At 37.3% G+C, this 19,771-nt stretch overlaps 1 long non-coding RNA gene across 1 annotated transcript; it reads right to left on the reverse strand.

The window, feature by feature from the left end:
* Nucleotides 1–2,675: 2,675 nt before the first annotated feature.
* Nucleotides 2,676–6,302, reverse strand: LOC147837996 (uncharacterized). Its single transcript, XR_015525455.1, has 3 exons — nucleotides 5,383–6,302; nucleotides 3,374–5,228; nucleotides 2,676–2,807 (listed from the first exon to the last, which is right to left on the reverse strand). It is a non-coding gene; the product is annotated as an uncharacterized LOC147837996 (long non-coding RNA).
* Nucleotides 6,303–19,771: the final 13,469 nt, after the last annotated feature.

The raw sequence follows: 19,771 nt of genomic DNA on the forward strand, positions 1-19,771 counted from the left end.
ACACACACACACACACACACACACACACACACACACACACCAATAGACCAAAGTCTATTCTTCGTAGATTTTTTTTTTTTTTTTATGTATGACAGTGCTATAAATATGCCAGTAAGTTTATCCTGGTGTTATAAATCAATCTGCTGAATCTGATGCTATTGCTGTGTCTTTAATATAATGTAATTACCCCAGGGGTCGCAATCCAATAGAACTACTAGCTAACCTATTATAGTAACTATATACCAGGGATGTCCAAACTCGGTCCTGGAGGGCCGATGTCCTGCATGTTTTAGTTCCAACCCCAATTAAACACACCTGAACTGGTTAATCAAGCTCCATCTAGGATTGAAGAAACTTGGAGCTATGCAAGACACCAGCCCTGCAGGACTGAGTTTGGACACCCCTGCTATATAGTCGTATATAGAAACTGTAAATGAATATTTTTTTCTTTTCAGTAGGTTATAGATATGGTAATCCTTATGGTTTAATAAAAATAATTAGATTTTTAGAAATCACCAGGCGACCCCTCTTCTTTGTCCCTTGGGGGGTCCCCACCCCCACTTTGAGAACCACTGCTCTAGACTATCAAAAAAATATATAGCTTAAAGGGGCTTATAATTTTGACTTCAACTGTATCTATATTATAACTTACTTTATAATTTACTATAAATTATTATAAATTACTACGGAGACATGCTGGTAATACGTGGCTGTCAATCAAATTGGAACCGCACTCGTACGTCACGTTGCGGTGAGCTTTAAAATGGAAGGGATTTGGATCCTATTTTAACGTTAGGAAATTTAAAAAGAGAGACTTATTGTCTTTATATCACCCTAATATGACAGTGTACACACTATACCTACACACAGTTCTGTCCAAACAGCGTACAAAATAATCATTTTCTTCAAAGGTGCCCTTTAAAAGTAAAATTAGTTTTGTTTCTAAAATAAAAGCCAAGCTTCAGTTTCAGCTTTCTAATCAGATTAGCTTTGTGTACTTTAAATAAAAGCTTATTATCAGTCCAGATAGCCTACCTGAGTACTTGTAAGAAGTTGCTTTTTCAATTGTTTTTTTCATCAGATGTTAAAATTCTAAATATTAAATACTTCTGCCTGAGCTTTTGGGGAAAAAAAAAAACATAAACTTTGTTTTCTGTAAAGTTAAAACAAATTTTAAACTAACCAGAGCATCTTCCAGTGATTGAAATGCAATCTGAAGCTCTTTCACCGCTTGTGTTGTAGATGAAGCAAGTGTTTAAATAACAGTAGCATCAGCATACGTGTTTTTTTTTTTTTTTTTTTACAAAATAGGTACCAACTTAGAACCTTGTGAGACCCCTTTAGATATATCAAGTCCAATTTGAGAGATCCTACACATAAATCAATATATATATATATATATATATATATATATATATATATATATATATATATATATATATATATATATATATATATATATATATATATATATATATATATATTTTTTTTTTTTACATTGCATTTTTTACATCATATATATATATATATATATATGAATATATATGATGTAAAAAATGCAATGTAAAAAAATTTGAATAATTGACAGAAACAAAAACAATACATTTTCTAATAAACATTCTTCAAATAGTCTACATAAAGTCCAAATATATAAAGATAAATTTTAATATATTGCATTTATTTGAATATATTTAATTTATATTTTTAGAATATATTTGTCATTGAATATATTTGCATTTATGTTTTGTTTGTTTGTTTGTTTTTGTAACAATACATTTTAATGTAAAGACGTTTCATCAAAAAATTTAGAATATTTCTGAATTAAACATGTTTCTGACGGTATAATAATCTTGGATAAAAATATCACAGTTTTTCCTTCACTGAACACAATATATTATCATTATTTTAGGAAGCATTTATAATATTTTGGAAGAGTTAACATGTCAGACTAAATAATTCAAACAAATCATTGACTTCTGCCCTCTTTGTTAGTTTTAAAAACACTTTTTACAAGACATAGAAAAAAAAAACATTACATAAATAATTGGAATGCTATCTATAACAGAAATTTTTGCAGATTTAAAACCTGACTTTTTCAAACCATGGTAAAACTAGCTATCATCCCAAGCCTAATCCGAATATAAAAATAAATAAACATATATTATAATGCAATAATAAAATATACAGCTTAATTTGTTTGTTCGCTTTTTGTCATTTGAACATATACACATTCCCGTCTTACATAATAGAGGAGTGCAGTGATTTTAAGCAGAGTGGGTGGGCGAGTGTTTAAGGGCGAGCGAGCAGTGACCTCAGGTTGTCATTGTGCTATAAGGGTCTGACTGGACATCAGGAAAGCTCCATTACTGTGTGTGTATGAGTGTGTGTTAAAAGCGGCTCTTCGGGGAGCTTTGTCCCATGAGGCTGTTTTACTGCAGCCTCTGCCCTGTGCCTATGTTTACATGTCCAGGAGGCCATATGCTAAATGGCTAATGTTACTGCTCAGATTTCCACACTCGCAGCTGAATGAGGACTTATCAGAGAGCAGCAGCCATTTAAAGCAAAGTGATATTGAGCTGTTGGGCTTATTGATAAAGTACTTTACACCTGAGACTTCAGTTCAGCATTTCTGACATTGTAAAGCCGTATAATAATTAGTATGATTTTTTTTTTAAAATGAAGTTTAAACTTTGTAATGTAGTGGACATTAAACTATGATAATCATAGCTTATTAAAATTTGAAAGCTGTATTTTGTGAATATACAAAAAATGAGCATGTGTAACATATGCTAGATTGTTAGTTTATACTTAATCCCACATAGTTAAATTTCTCTGGCCCAGCTCTAGCCCACACAATCAGGTTTTGCTTGGCCCACATGCCGCAGTGAATTACGGTACATGACTGGACCAAATCTGGCTTCCAGACAAGGGCCAAACACAGACCATATCTGGGCCAAGTCTCAGCCAATTTAAAAACTCATAACTGGGCCTGAACTGGGCCAGATAGGTTGGTGTGTCACGATTGCAATGAAATTGATAAACCCATGGAGTGATGCGCTTTAGGCACACCATGGGCACGCTTTTTCTCAAAGTGACCTGATTGGTAGAATTTTTTTTCTTTACTCAAAAATGATTTTAGTGTATTTTAAATGTGGGTCAAGACTGGCCAAACTCACATGGCCCACTTTTCAAATTTTTAAATCTGGGCCAAATACTACGTTTTTCATCTGGCCCAAATCTTGTGTGCCGCCTTAAAAACGGTGCCACCTCTGCCAAACCCGGGCCATGTTTGGCCCACATGCTGTATGCCAGTGCCGGATGAATGCCTGCTGTGCCAGCTTTTTGCCAAATCTGGGCCAGAATTCTTTGCTACTAGGGAAGTGACACCAGGGTTTCTGCAGGTTTTACAAACTCAAAGACATTTTAAAGACCTTTTTAAGACCATCAAGATTGAAATTTTTGACTAATATAGGGCTAAACGCTAACGATTTTTTAAATGACCAAGCAAAAATTTTTTACTTGCCTGATCAAAAAACTAATTCTAATTAATTTATTTCTTAGACACATATTTAACCAAACTAATAAAAAAGCTCTTTAAAAAATAAAAACTTTAATAAACTAAATGTATGCACAATAAACTTATATGTTAATGTTACAATGATTATTATAAATATAGTTTTGTTTAAAGTTTTATTGAGATTTATTATTGATGTGTGTTGAATTGATGGAATCATTTTACATAAACAAAGGAAAATTAGGACCTGTTTAAAATGATTTAAGACCTGCAAGATAATATTTCAGTGAATTTAAGACTTTTTGGAGTCTAAAATGTAGTTTTTGAAATTTAAGACATTTTAAGACTTTAAAGATTCTGCGGACACCCTGGACATCTTTTGATATGTTTATTTATTTAAAGGGTAACAGAACACCAAAACACATTTTTGAGCTGTTGACAGTCATATATGTATTCCACGCTGCTAAAAACACTAGATACTAGTGTGTATTCCAGCGTGGAGACTGGCTGTCTTTACCTGCGAGTTCACTGTGATGTCTCTGAGTGTGCAGCATTAATTCATGAGAAAGGCTTGGTTCAAATCAATCAGCGTGCTCTATTGTGTATGCCGTGCAACTTCATTAATATGCACGATGGCTTCGAAGACTGTTTTTAACTGTTACAGTCTTCAGATGGCAGAGCGACAACATGTTGTGTTGCCAAAACAAGTGGGAGAAAAAAAATTGTTTGGAGATACGGGTCATCAGTGTTGCTTTTATAATGGATTACAGTGCACACGACACGCGACAGAAATATGTGTCTAAGAAACATTTTTTTACCCGAGAGCTTTTCTCATCTGGAAATGGTGAAATTCAAATTTACCGCTCGTCTCCTTTTAATAAAAACGCAGCTCCAGTTGGTGTTGATTGTCCTGTCTCTACAGATTTGGTAAGTGATCGATCAGTGGTCTTTATTTTTATTTTAGTGTGTTTATTCAGAGGCAAAGTTAGTTAGTATCATCAGCAGTACTCTTTCACGGACCTTAAAGACTGACCTTAGTCAAAATGATTTCCAAGTTACTAAAGTTTACAGTATGTTAGTATCACTACAATATTATAGACTGAAAGATCCGCTGTAAATGCTGCTCTCCGAGTGTAAACATGTAAACACTGCAGTCAAACTATTACTGTTGTGTAAGATTTACGCCTCATTTTGTGACAGGAATAAGACACACAGCTTTCTGATGCTACCTACAGAGTGCATCTAAGTTACAGAGAAATGCAGAGGTTTTTTTCTCTCATACGCTGTGCGATATCAAACATTGCATTAAAAATACACACTTCCAGCAGCTATTCGAATCAAATATCTCATTTGTCAGAAGGGGCCTGAATGTAATGTTCCTCAATGAAAGAGCCAAACTGTAGTTAAACCATTTAATAATTTTTAATAATAATTTTTCAAATGATTTGATTACTGATGTTCATGTAAACACAGCCACTGTATTTGTCCCCCGCGTCTGTGTGCTTGTTTTGACTCTTTGAAAATCAGTGTGTGCCCAAACTGAAACTCCCATTTTTATGCAAATTTTTATGCACCTTTCCTCTTTCCCTCCTCCAACACTCCCTCCTAAACAGAGCTGGGCACACCCACCTTTTCTGACTTTTTCCAAACTAGAGGTGTGAAAACGCCTTGCTGAAACAGGGGGGTTTCGTGGCTCTTTAAGATGAACTTTAACCTATACAACAACAACAAAAAGTCTCTCACATGACATCACTAGTGCCTCATCACACATAGGTAGTCTCTACTCTCTCACAGGCCATAACTAGCCTCTCACAGCATAAGTCTCTTCAATGCCTCATTCAAATTAGCAAGAACTTTGTAGCTGCCACTCACTCTGGGTGGTGACCTGCTGCAAAAGCAGTTCTGTGTAGGTATATACAGCCCAAATACAACTGGTCTCTTTCTTCTTTCTAAGGATTCTCAACTTTGTTGCACTGCTCAACATGCCCACCTGTTCGCCACACCTTTTAAACTCTCAATTTTATCATTTCAAATGTTGACAAGGCAAGTGCACACAAATTGCGTTGCCATCACTAAACGCTCAAGCAAGAAGCAGGAAGTCTAGGACCCTTTTGGTACTGTATTGTTGTGCTTAGTATCCTTTTGAAAGGGTCCCTCGACCAGTTCTCTGTTCACACAACATGCACTGCAGCAAAGGTTAATCCAGTTTTTTTATTCATGTCTGGCCTTTGGTTTCAGTCACTTTAAACAGCTGAACCAGCTGAACAGAGTTTATCAAATAATTAAGAAATTTACCAGCACAGGCAGAGGTGAGTAGGTTTGGCTCACCTTTCTATTACCATACGGACAACTTTTCTGGCATGGACAGTTTGCTCGTAGATCACTTTGTACATTTTTGTACTTGCGATAAGAGTCTGGTGAAGCTTCCACAAAAGATATAAAAGCAATGAATAACCAAGGTAAAACTACTCATCACAGTGTATTTTTACTCTTAAAAAAAACAAAACACTACTGCTTGGGTTTAAGGAAAGGTTTACATTACATTTGCATTTAATCCTTTAGCAGATGCTTTTGTCCATCCCAGATGTCTCCGAGCACAGAGAAGCCGACATTGCTTCTGGACACTGTTAACATAGGGCTTCCTTTTGGCACAGTACAGTTTTAACTGCCATTTGTGGATGTAACTATGTATTGTGGTATTTGACAAAGGTTTATCAAAGTAGTCCTGAGCCCATGTGGTTTTATAACATACATGAACAAGGATTGTTGATGCAGTGCCACCTCAGGGATCAGAGATCACAGATGCTCAGCTTTGGCTTGCGCCCTTGTCCTTTACGCACTGAAACTTCTCCAGATTCCTTGAATCTTTTAATAATGTTATGTAATTTTGAAGGTGAAAAAATCCAAATGTCTTGCGATCTTTCTTTGAGGAACGTTGTTTTTAAACAGTTTTAAACAGTTTTTTTTTTATTTGTTGGCAAACTGGTGATCCAGTGATGTCACTAGCTTCACTGAGTGCATTGTGTCTGACGTTGCAAGTCTGAGATATGCAGTCTCAGCTTGCAAATCCAAGTCTGCATCCAGAAACTATTGAAATAATTAAGAAATTTAACAACAGGTGCGAGAGAATAGGTTTGCCTCACCTTTCTTTCTTCATATAGACAACTTTTCTGGCACGGTCAGTTTGCTTTTAGCTCACTTAATACATTGTTGAACTTTTGACGGATTACAGTCTGGTGAAACTTTATACAAAAGATATAAAAGCAATGAATAACCAAGGTAAAACTATGCGGTCGCAGTGCATTTTTACATTTGCTTTTGAAAACACTATTGGTTGGGTTTATGGAAGGGTTTAGGTCTTTGGTTCACTATGTGATCTGTACAAAATCAATTGGTGATTTTGAAAACACTATTGGTTGAGTTTAGGGAAGGAGGAGGGTGGGGGGATCAGTTGGTTGGTCAGTCAGTAAGTCAGTCAGTCAACAGCTGCCTCTAGTGGATTTATGCGAAAACAGCAGGCATGAATAGCATTGGCCAGAGAAATTTGAGATCTAAAAAAGCATATACAACGTCCTCTGGTCGATTCATGAAAACAAAAACTGAAGAAAATTTTTTGCTATTCTTCAAAACTGTATATAGCGGTGCGTTTTCAGAATGAGCTTGGGCTGGAAATGTACAACAAAAAATTCACAAACATGCAGACATCGCCTCCTAGCTGATTTTTCCTCAAAAACCTACAACAAAACAAATCTGGAGCAAATGATGCATTTTTCAAAAATGTAATCTGATGCAAATATTTCCATTAAGCCAGGTCTGGTATGCATACATTTATTTATTCATTTGCTTGTTTGCCTATTTGTTTAAGTAAATACTTTTCATGCCCCTAGATTTAAAACTAACATTTAATCAACAAATGTTATAATAAATATCATTAATATAGGAATATTTATATAGATTATTGGTCGTACTACACCTTAATAACGGCTTAATAAATTAATTAAAATCAAACAAACAGAATAAGGTTGTGAAAGGTAGGCTAAGGTCTTCAGAGCATCTTTTTGCTAGAATTAGCTTGTTTTCCTTTTTCCTGGATCAATGCAGCTGCTATAGAGGATGCTTTTCATTCACAGTAGTCAAGCTAATGGTTCAGAACATCATCCGAAGGCATCAGCACACAGTCATAACACACACACACACACACACACACACACACACACACACACACACACACACACACACACACACACACACACACACACATACACACACACACAGGGGAAGGAGACACAAAGGTCAATACAGCCGCTCATAAGGAAGCTTGTGGTGTCCATTACACACAATCTTCATTAGTCGCATGTTGAAGAGCAGAAGACAGTAAAGTGGCCTCACACAATCCAGCAGCGTCTGCCCCAGAAAGCTGCTTTTTACACAAAAAAACACCTTCAAGTCCCTCGTGTGAGATAACAGGCCCTTTTCTACATCCGTGTTGCCACTTCCTGACACAAAATATCCTGTCCGCTTGATATCAGCCAGTGTTGGTGATCAATGAGAGAAAAACCATATTTAATCCCCTCAAACATGTGTTCGGTTCTCCAGTGCTGGATGTTGTGGTCACAGGAAAACTGACAGTTTTTTTTTCCAGCCGGAGGAAAGGTGATGAGGGGCATTTGGTCACATTAGATCAGCTTTAGAAGAACCTCTCAAGGGAAAATAGATGTTGCACACAGGGAGGTCATACATGGAGATCCGCTCAAGCCCACCCAGATTGACAGAACTGTGTGTGTGCATGCATGTGTGCTTGTGTGTGTGTCTGGGGGAGAGAGACATCCATTTGCAGAAAAAAAATTTAATTTTCTTAAAAACTGGAACATTTTACAATAAGGTTTCATTTATTAACATTAGTAACCACGTGGGCTTACAAACTAACAGTGAACAACTTTTCTACATTTTATTTTTAATATTGGATATACTTAGAGTACTTTTCAATTTTAGTAATCTCTGAAAACAAATAAAACACTGAAAATAAATGTCGTTTTTATGACTAACGCTTTCATATTTATAGAATAATATGAGAAAATTTTTTTAATACTTACAAACTAGCAATGAACAATTTTCTACATTAAATATTATTATTCATATTCATATTAATAATTGTTGTTTTTCAATTGTTATAAATTGTGAGATCAAAAGTTGTATCTTTTACCACTAGCTGACAAACATTATATTTATTAACAGTTATAAAAGTTAGTAATAAATTCTGCAAAAATGTATTTAAAGTTGGATTTTGTTCGGTAATGTGTTAACTAATGTTAAAAATCTGACTTTTTTTTATAAAGTATAACTTAAAATAATCTCTGAAAGCAGTATCAAAGATTAATAATGAAAGCTTTGCAATGTATTGCTTGTCTGAATTTTGTGTTAGTTAACAAATTAACTCAATGTTATTAATGAAACACTATTTTATAGAGTAATTAGCATTTTTTAAGTAATCAATATTTTTTAAATAAATGTACTGTTCACCATTTAGTTATTTAATTTACGATAATTAAATTATATTTTATATATTAAAAAACACAAGTCTAATAAATGCTGTTAAATTGCTTATTTTTTCATCATAGTTAATGCAGTATCTATTGTTAACTCTAAATTTATCAAGTATATTGAGTAAATATATTAGTATTGAGTAAACTTTTAGTACTTTTAAATTTTAGTACATTGAGCTACATGTTCATATTCATAGAATGTGTGAAACTGCTTACTACTGATTGCAATAATCAAATGGCAAAAAAAAAAAAAGATTTTCTTGCATAGATTTTTTGTCTTGTTTCAAGTCTAAATATTTAAAAATTCTTGAATCAAGAACCTTTTTCCACACAAGCAAAACATAAGGTCTTGTTTTAAGAAATAGTACGTCAAAAATTAAGTAAATTTTTCCTTAAAACGAGCAAAATAATTTCTCAATGGGGTGAGAAAAATAATCTTAAGTCAAAAGGAAAAACAAGATAGTTTTTCTCACCTCATTGGCAGATTATTTTGCATGTTTCAAGGACAAAAACATGTTAAACATGTTTAATAAAAACATATTAAAAGTTAATATTGACATTTTATTTCTTACAACAAGACATTGTGTTTTGCTTATCTAGAAAATGTTTTTTGATCTAAGAATTTTTAGATTTAAGAAAAGCATTTTTTTGCAGTGCAGTAAGGTGTTGTAAATATATTTACACATAATTCAGCAATAATCACGTTCATGACCATCAAGTACAACTACATCAACATGTCAATAAGCGGACTATATTTGCATTTATGATTGAGGTAATCATTGACTTCCATAGTATGTTTTCTGAAGGATATCAGTGGCTACTGCTTATCAACATTCTTCAAAATTATTTAAAACATGTCTTCCTTTATGTTAAACTTCTGTTGATCATTCTGCTGTGGCAACCCCTGATTAATAAAAGGACTAAGCCGAAGGAAAAGAAATGCATGAATGGTCATTTATTCATTGATTTTCTTGTCGGCTCAGTTCCTTTACTAATCATGGGTTGCCACAGCGGAATGAACCGCCAACTTATCCAGCACGTTTTTAAGCAGTGCATGCCCTTCCAGCCGCAACCCATCTCTGGGAAACATCCACACACACATTCACACACACACTCATACACTACGGACAATTTAGCCTACCCAATTCACCTGTACCGCATGTCTTTGGACTGTGGCGGAGAACGGAGCACCCAGAGGAAACCCACGCGAATGCAGGGAGAACATGCAAACTCCACACAGAAACACCAACTGAGCCGAGGCTCAAACCAGCGACCCAGCGACATTCTTACTGTGAGGCAGCAGCACTACCTACTGCGCCACTGCATGAATGATCAACAGAAGATATTTTAAAGAATCATAAAAGGAACTGCTTGAGAGTGCATCATTTTAAAAGGGTGAAATAACCTTTTAACTATTGTATTAAATGCTGTAAAAACATTTATTATGTTATATTATTATATTATACTATATTGTATTTTGATATTATTTTGCTATTTATCTGAATATTTCCCCTCAGCAGTGAAGAATCAGCCCCAGCCTTTCATCAGTATGAGTCCTCATTTAGCCTAATAATCGTGCTGCTTTGTTTAGTTCTCCAGTGTGTAGAGGAAAGCACTTTTTTTCTTCTTTTGTTCTGGCAATGTTCAGCACCGGCGCTTTATTGATCAGAATAAGTCAGTTAATAAGCTGGAGACTCATTCATCACGAGGCTAGAGACTGGAACAGCAGAGCTGAGCTTAATCAAGTCATCAAGGCCGCCGTGCATGAAGCCGGTAATTAAAGCCGAGCGAGTGTGTGTTAGATAGACAGTAACAGCAAGACTAAGATAGAGAACTGTCATTCTCTCTGTGTAAATCTGCTTCAGGCCGCTGAACTCTGGCCAAACAACATTATAAACTATACGTAAATAAGCAAATGGCTGACAGTACAGCTTCATTTGAAACTGTGTTGTTGTTTTTTTTTTTGTATTTAAAGTTCGCTAAAGTGGAGTCTTCAGATCTAAACTTATGTAGTGAGAGTAAAAACTAAATAGACAGCATGTTTCAGTACTGCCCATAAGTTAAAATCAGTTAATGCATTCATTAAAAATGATATAACATCAAAGTATTTCTGTTAATACAAAATATTTGTGTGCATATGTATACCTTAATATAAATTAATCCTTTTTGAGATAATATTTTTCACATAATACTTCTTAGATTTTTTACTGTCATGATTTATAATGTTGCAAGTGCTGTAATACTTTAGTATTTCTGATAATAAATTATATTTAATATAGCTAGGCATATAGCCCGAATGTAAAAATACACAATCAGTAATAAAATATTTTAAATATTATTTAAAAAAGTAATATATAAAGAGTTCCAATAACCTGACTGAAATCTTCTTCTAAAATACTTTTTTTTTTTTCTCAGGCTTCTGTGTGTAAGTTCAGTTAATTCACTTTATAGCAATGACTAGATTTTTTTTCTATGCCTTTAAAGTGAATTATCTGAACATAAACCAGAGAGAAATGCTTATTTTAGAAAATTTTAGAAAATTTTAGATGGTAAAACTTCATATCTGTATCAATCTCCAACACAGTCTCACGGCAATTCGTAACTTTTTGATTTAGTGGCTAATTCGTATGAATTCGTACAATCTAATTCGTACAATTTAGTACGATTTGCTCATCCCCCAATGACGGTTGGGCTTAGAGGTGGGGTTAGGTGCCACGCCTCCTTTTTAAAATCGTACAATTTCGTACGACTGAACTCGTACAAATTCATACGAATTAGCCACTAAACTGGCAAAACGTAAAATACTTCCGTTTTCTCGAGATATCAGGTTGCCATCTCTCTATCTACATGTTTTATTATTAGTTAATTTAAACTAATATGGTAAATAAGTGTTAATCGGTGATTTATTTATTGTAAATTGTAAACAAATCCGTTTTTCCCCATGCTATAGTAATGTTTCAGATGTGTGTCTATCTGAACAGAAGAGGTTTATCTGTCTGTCTTTGCTCAGCTCGGTGAGAAGATGATGTAGTCCTGCCTAATGACAGATCGGCCTGGAAAAATCCCCAATAATGAGCACCGTCATCACCATCATGATGATGGTCAGTATTTCACCCTGCTCTGCTATTGAGAGCTGCGCAGGCGAAGAGCGATGAGCTCATCTGCACACAAACACACACAGCTGATGGACTGGAGATTTATAGCGGCACACAGAAGTGATGGCAGTTTCCCAGTACAATAACTTCTGTCCTAACAGGCCAGCAGAAGAGAAGCAGAGACATTTAATCAGGTCTGGGGCACATTCAGAACTCTGTGAGATATGCTTTCACTAACGTGAGAGAGAAAATGCCATGCATCTGTTGATGAACCATAAAAAATTGCCTTTAAAAATGCAAGAAATCCAATGAAATACAAATATGAATCTAGGTCTCATTTTTTGGATTGTGCACTCAGTTTGACCATTAGATGATGAACAAAATACAGATGTGACTTTCATTGAGACTCCAATGGGTTGGAAGAATCCATGTTGTAAAATTGAGATGAACTGGGGACCTCAATCTGAGAAGACACCCACAGAAAGGCTAAGTCTAAAGGGGTGTCCAACCTTGTTCCTGGAGATCTACCATCCTACAGAGTTCAGCTGCAACCTAGATCAAACAAACCTGTCTTTAATTATCAAGTGCTCCTTCAGATCCTACTTAATTGGTTTAGTTGTGTTTGATCAGGGTTGGAGCTAAACTCTGCAGTAAAGTACATCTCCAGGAACAGGGTTGAGCACCTCTGGTTCAAAGGGTCTTTGTGAGCTCCATGGTTGAGGACATATTTCACATACATACATATTGAGGATGCCAAATTTAAATCAGTAGAGGGGTCAGTAGAGGGGTGGTTCTTTGGTTTATAAAGAGCAAGAAAGTTAGAGGAGAATGACATAATGTTGTAGTTGCTCTAGAATAAACAGTGGGTCAACTTTACCCATGGAAGTGTGGTCCCAGGCAAAAGGTCAATGGCACAGTCGCATAGCCAATAAAGTGCTTCAAACTTAACATTGTTTTCTGGGCTTTTAATGAAGCGTAAGTTGCTTTCTGTGGTTTATAGCTTGGACACATTAAAGATGAGGATTTCTCTAATTATTTGAAAAGTTTGTTTGATATAAACATCCAGTTTTGCATTGCTGGCAACAAGTCAGACTTGTTTGCACATTGGACTCCAGCAGGGCTGCCCTTTGTTACCAGTTGTGATAATTATTTTTATGGCCAACATTTCTAGAAACAGCCTAAGGCTGGAGTGGGTCTGGTTCAGGGATCACAGGATTTCATTTCTGCTATTTGCAGATTATGTTGTCCCGTTGGCTTCATCAAACCTGCACTAGGATGGTTTGCTGCCGAGCGTCACAGCAGAGATGAGAATGAGCACATCCAGGTCCTAGCACTTGGTGCTAAACTGGAAAAAAAAATGGCTTGTCATCTCCAGGTTGGGAAAGATTCCTTGCCCCAGGTGGAGGAGTTCAAGTATTTTGGGGTTTTGTTCATGAGTCAGGGAAGGATGGAATGTGAGATTGACAGGCATATCGAGACATGGTCATAAAAGGACAAGATCTTGGATACAAGCAGGCAAAACTAGTTTCCTTCGTAGTGTGGCAGGGTGCACCCTGATAGGGTGAGGAACTCTGTTACCCGGTAGGAACTCAGAGTAGAGCCTCTGCTCCTTCACATAAAGAGAAGTCAGCTGAGGTGGCTTGGGTGATTCAGATGCCTCCTGGACGTCTACTTAGGGAGGAGTTCTGAGCATGTTCCACCATGAGGAAACACAGGGGAAGACCCAGGACATGCTGACCACCGTAACCTGGCCCTGGATAAGAGGTTGAAAATGATGATGATGCTGATGATCCTTGACAAAGTTGATATAACATATCATGAACTGATTGGGAAGCAGTTGTTTGTCCAAGTCACTTGTGAAAGCTGTTAGAAGGAATTTTAAAAAGGTTGTTTGCATCCTAAATGGCTCTGGCCCACAGCAGTGTTCTTCCTGTTAAAAAGTTGTATAGTTTTGACCACTTTGCCCTGGTTGTTGTGAAAAAAGTAATACTGCAACTTGAAAATATTTCAAGAGTTCACACAGCTGATGATTGATAAATAAAGCTTTTTTGGCATGCTGTCCCGGGAGAGAGCTCTGAGCTTATGAGATCCTCGAACCCTGGACTTCCTCTCGTTTGCAGGGTGAAAGGAGAGTTTGAGCTCAGGTAGATCTTGATGACCCCTCCCCTGCTTATTTGTAGCTAAGTGATGGAAATAGATAGCTGAGAAGAGGTGTGCTCACTTAGAGCTTGACTATGGTATAAATTTTGTGTGTTCAATTTGCTTAGTGTGCTTGTTATTTGGACTGTGGGAGGAAACCGTAGTACACAGGGAAAACCCATGCGAGCACGGGGAGAACAAGCAAAACTCCACACAGAAATGTCGTCTGATTTAAAAGGAACTTAAACCAGAGGCATTCTTGCTGTAAGGCAACAGTGCTAATCACTGGCCGCCGTGCTGCCCATTTGAAAAGGAGGGAAAGTAGGGTTGGGTTGGGGGATTCTTCAAGACAAAGATATTGAGATAGAAAAAGTCTGGTTATTTATAGTGAGTTAGGAATTATCTGATTGAATAATTGGTCATGAGCTGATGCTGGAACAGCTGAAAACAATCATAAGCACGTGCTCCTCTTGACATTTGTTTATAAATGAACTTCACAAAGAACATTGTAATAAAATCTCACTGCATTCCTCTGCCTGACCTGTAAAAAGAGTGGCTGGAAGTGATTGCAGTGACTGATGGAGAGACTGACCAGAATGGTGAATGGGTTTGTGTGATGCATTTGATCAGGTCTTCTGTCACAGAATAAAGAAGAGGAAGACTGACTGATGCATGTTTATTACCAAAAACTCAAGCAAAACTACAAAATAAAAAAAATGCTTAAACAATAACAAAGAAACTTTGGTTGAAACAGGGATCGGTTTAGGAAATAAGAGAAATGGGTAAAACAGGTAAGTCCAATGAGTTAGTTATGGGGGGTCGGTTGAAGAGTGAGCCTAATGTGACCTGACAGCTCACTAAGGAGTGTGTGAACAGGTTAAATGTCTATAATGAGGGTGTGCAAGTGAAGGTCCTCGCAGTTCAGGTGATCAGAGTCTAGTGCCAATGATACAGGCAGATTGTTGATATATCTACATACATCAGCAGAATATAATTTGGCTTTGGTTGAAGAAAAGATAGTGAGAGTGTTTTTGGTTGTGAAAGGTGATTTTTCTCAATAATCAGCAAGTGATCCACATTTCACATAAAATTCGTGAAAAATTGCTGATCTAACAAAATACTGCGTTATTGTTAATATTTGCACGTTAAAAAAAGTCACTTTATGCAGTGTTTTGAGGGGTAGCATCTCTAAGATTTTGACGCCAAAACTCTGACTCCTCTAGCTGTCCGATCTCTGAAACTTTCAGCTCATGCTCATTTGTGGATTCATCGAGCCTTGTGTCATAATTGCAGTGTATCTGTCTCCAGTTTATGGCTTTAAGCACCATAATAAGCTCCCCAGGTGAGACCATGTTTATTAAGATGTCTTTGTCTGTTGCCTTTGACACTTTTTGAGCTGCAGATGGATGTGAAGTGTCCACACAAACCCTTCTCTCAAGCGGGTGAAATACCCAGGTGACCCATTAGATGATGTCCAGTCCACTGAATAGTTCGTCCGCAGGCCTCACCTCAACACCACCTAATGAAGCAGCCCTGATGGGTAATTGCTCCTGTTTTTGCCCTTGAAGCTTTTTTCCAGGTGGGACACAAGTAGCCAAATGAGGTCCTCCGACAAGGGACATTACCATCAACAGTGGTCAGTCGGTGTGAAAGAGCGGACCTTAGCACTTCAGCACTGCCTACAGTCAAATTTATGATCATGCACAGGTGCATATTATTACAGTTTATGTATATACAGATTAGCTCCACACATTGAGATAAACACATAGATTCAAGGGTATTTTATAAAATAACTGTATTATAATTTTAAAATGTATTCAATAAAATGTTTATATTATTTATATAATATTATTTTAGTTTTAGCCTTTGGACATATTTACAATTTAATTTTTTACTAACATATTTAGTGTCAATTTATTTATTTATCTAAATGTATTCCTTATATTTTAATGGTTGACAAAATAATTGTTATCAATTTCTATTCAAAATTATAATTATTTTAGTATATTTATTCTATTACATTTATCATCACAAAAATTATTCACTCAAAATTATTATATTTTATTTTATTAACATTTTAAATCACTTTCTTTTCTAAAATTAGATTTCCTTAGTAACTATGTATAATCAGCTTTATTTCAGTTCAAACTAGTGTTAGTTTATTTAACTGATTTTTTATGTTAAAAAAAATGTAAAAACAGTTTCCTCTATAAATATTTATCATCACAATAACTTGACTTGAATTTTCATTTTATTAAAATTTCCTTATATTTTTCTTAACCTCTGATCTTTACAGAAGTTATCAGCACTCTTTAGCCATCTCAGTTTTACAGCGCTGCATGTGATCCTGCTGATGATCAGCTATTGATCAGACTGATGGTTAAAGCTCAACTGTTTCCTCCCACTAATCATGAGTTGAGCCTGTGGATTGCAGTCTCTTTCCCCAGAGACCTCCAGACAAGGTCCTGCAGTCACTCGACCAGAATCAGGCATAGAGCTGCATTACTGATAGCTTATTCACTATTCAATTCTTATCATGCTATGGTCAACACGTGTTCCCTGTTCCAAACCTCAATTTCATGTTGGACACGAAGAAGATATTTTAAATCTGGTACTGGTAGCCACTGTATTCCTACTATGGTAGTAAACTACAGGTGTAAAAAATATCTGTTAATTAACAGTTTGTGTATTTTGTGATTCACAAGTGCATTATTGGACCTTGACCCCAGCGTTTGACTTTTGATGTAGAAAATTCAACTCAATTTTAACAAAGTGACATTTATTGACTTGTTTATAATTTAAAATAATATGATGTATAAGAAATTATATATCTTTTAAAATAAGTTAGAATAAAAGTACTGGCAGTTTATTACAATTATTGTTCTGTAATACACCAATCCACATAATATATACATTTTAAACTATTAAAAATGTTTATAAAAGTCACTTTTTCCAACTTTTTAAACCGGAGTACCCGGAGGAAACTACACGAATGCGAGGAGTACATGCAAACTCCACACAGTAACGCCAACTGACCCAGCCAAGGCTCGAACCAGCGACCTTTTTGCTGTGAGGAAAACATGCTGAAAACATGCTGCTCTCATTTGAAGGTCACATCAATAATATTACGCATACTGCATATTTCCACCAGCGTAATATCACTTGTCTCCACCCTTCCCTCACAACCAATGACACAGCAATTATTATCCACGCATTAGTTACTTTACGTCTTGACTACTGTAATGCTTAGTTTTCTCTGGGCTTCCTTCTAAACTTCTCTATAAACTCCAACTGATTCAGAAGCATGCAGCTCGTGTTATCGATTCCATCTCACGAGCATATCACACCACTTCTTTATCAGCTTCACTGGCTTCAGGTAAAGTTTCGTATTGGTTTTAAAATATTCCTTCTAACTTTCAAGGCACTTTATAATCTTACTCCTCAATATCTCACGAACTTAGTATTTATACCCCTTCTCGCACTCTTAGATCAGCCAACACTTTCTTTTTGGTACCACCTCGCACTTGATTAAGCACAATGGAGGACTGATATTTTAGTTTTATGGCTCCTCGACTATGGAACTCGCATCCCCTGGATCTAAGGAGCAGTCATAGTCCTGACACATTTAAATCTCATCTTTTAAGCAGGCTTTCATTTAACATTTTCTTTATGATGTTTTTTATCATGTTATTTTATATTCGGGATGTGTGTTTATATTTGTTCGGTCAATGGTTGTTTGATAATGTTTATTATTTGTTTTAATTTCTTCTAGCATGGCTGTTGATGCTTATTGTCATTACATTTGGCACTACATAAACAGCACAGAAACACTAACTGTTGCTGAGTCTTATTCATCTGTATAGTGACATTACAAGGCGTTTCCTATAGTCTTGTTTGTGTCTGTGTTTTGATCTTAACCTTGTTAGCTTTTTTGTCTTAACCTGCCGACTCCCTTACGACCTCTCGCCTGTTGTCTGATTACGATTCTGGACTGCCTCTATACATCTGTTTGCACCTGTACTAACCATTGCTTGCCTGACTATCCGAATAAACCTACATGTGTAACCAAACCTCAGTTGTCATTGCCCCTCCTCGTGTTACAGAAGACTCAGACTCAACATGGATCCAGTGGGTATTAAAATCGTGCGTTTCATCAGGAAGCACGGTCTGTCGAGGAGTACGTGGAGGACTTCATTAATCTGGCACATCTATTAAAAATGAGTGAGTTATGACTTATGATCTTTTTTCATGGTGGACTGTCTGAGCCCCTTTATTTCAACATGCCACTGCACAACCCCCACTGGACGCAAAAATATTATATAGATCTCGCATTGCAACTAAATGGATCCCCCTTCACTGTTGGCGAGGTGGAGGAGACCCCTAAATGTTTTTTGGAGGGGGGCAATAGACTGCAAGACCTGTTGGCAACGGGGCTTGCTGCCCAACCCAGTAACACCATTATGCTAACATCACCTGTACTCCTGTCTCCTGTTTACCAGCCAAGACCACAACCAGCTCACAAAATGGCCATCTCCAGTCCTCCAGCTCACAAGATGGCTGCCTCTAGTCCTCCAGCTCACAAGATGGCTGCCACCTCCAGTCCTCCAGCTCACAAAGTGGTCACAACCAGCCCTCTAGCTCACAATGTGGTAAGCACCAATCTGTCACCAGCTCACAAGATGGCTTCTTGTTCCGAGTCTTTTACTGCTATAGTTCCTGTTCCAGTTTCTGAAGTGCCATCACCGAGCCCCTAGAATGGCCAGGACCACCTGAGTTGCCAGAGCTGCTGCCGCCACCAGAGCTGTTACTGCCAGAGCTACCACCACCACCTCCAGAGCTGTCAGATCCTCAGTCACTGCCAGAGCTGCCATCAACATCTCCAGAGCTGCCAGATCCTCAGTCACTGCCAGAGCTGCCATCACCACCTCCAGAACTGCCAGATCCTCAGTCACTGCCAGAGCTGCCAGATCCTCAGTCACTGCCAGAGCTGCAAGAGCTGCCAGATTCTCCAGAGCTGCCAGATCCTCAGTCACTGGCAGAGCTACCACCGCCAACTCCAGAGCTGCTAGATCCTCAGTCACTGCCAGAGCTGCCAGATCCTCAGTCACTGCCAGATTCTCAGTCACTGCCAGAGCCACTGCCGCCAGTACTGCCAAAGCTGCCAGAGCCACTGCCACTGCTAGAGCTGCTGCCACTGTCAGAGCTGTCAGAGCCGCTGTCACTGCCAGAGCCACTGCCGCCAGTACTGCCTGAGCTGCCAGAGCTGCTGCCGCCAGTATTGCCAGAGCAGCCGCTGCCACCTGTGCTTTCTGAATGGCCGCCGCCTGAGCTTCCTGAATGGTTGCCTCCACCTGAGCTTCCTGAATGGCCGCCGCCTGAGCTTCCTGAATGGCCACCACCGGATCTTCCTAAATGGCCGTCGCCTCATGATCCCGGGGCACTTCAGCTCCATGACCCAGGGCCACTGCAGCTCCACCCTC

Source organism: Danio rerio, chromosome 24 (assembly GCF_052040795.2).
Source record: "Danio rerio strain M-AB ecotype USA chromosome 24, GRCz13ab, whole genome shotgun sequence".
Lineage (NCBI taxonomy): Eukaryota > Metazoa > Chordata > Actinopteri > Cypriniformes > Danionidae > Danio > Danio rerio.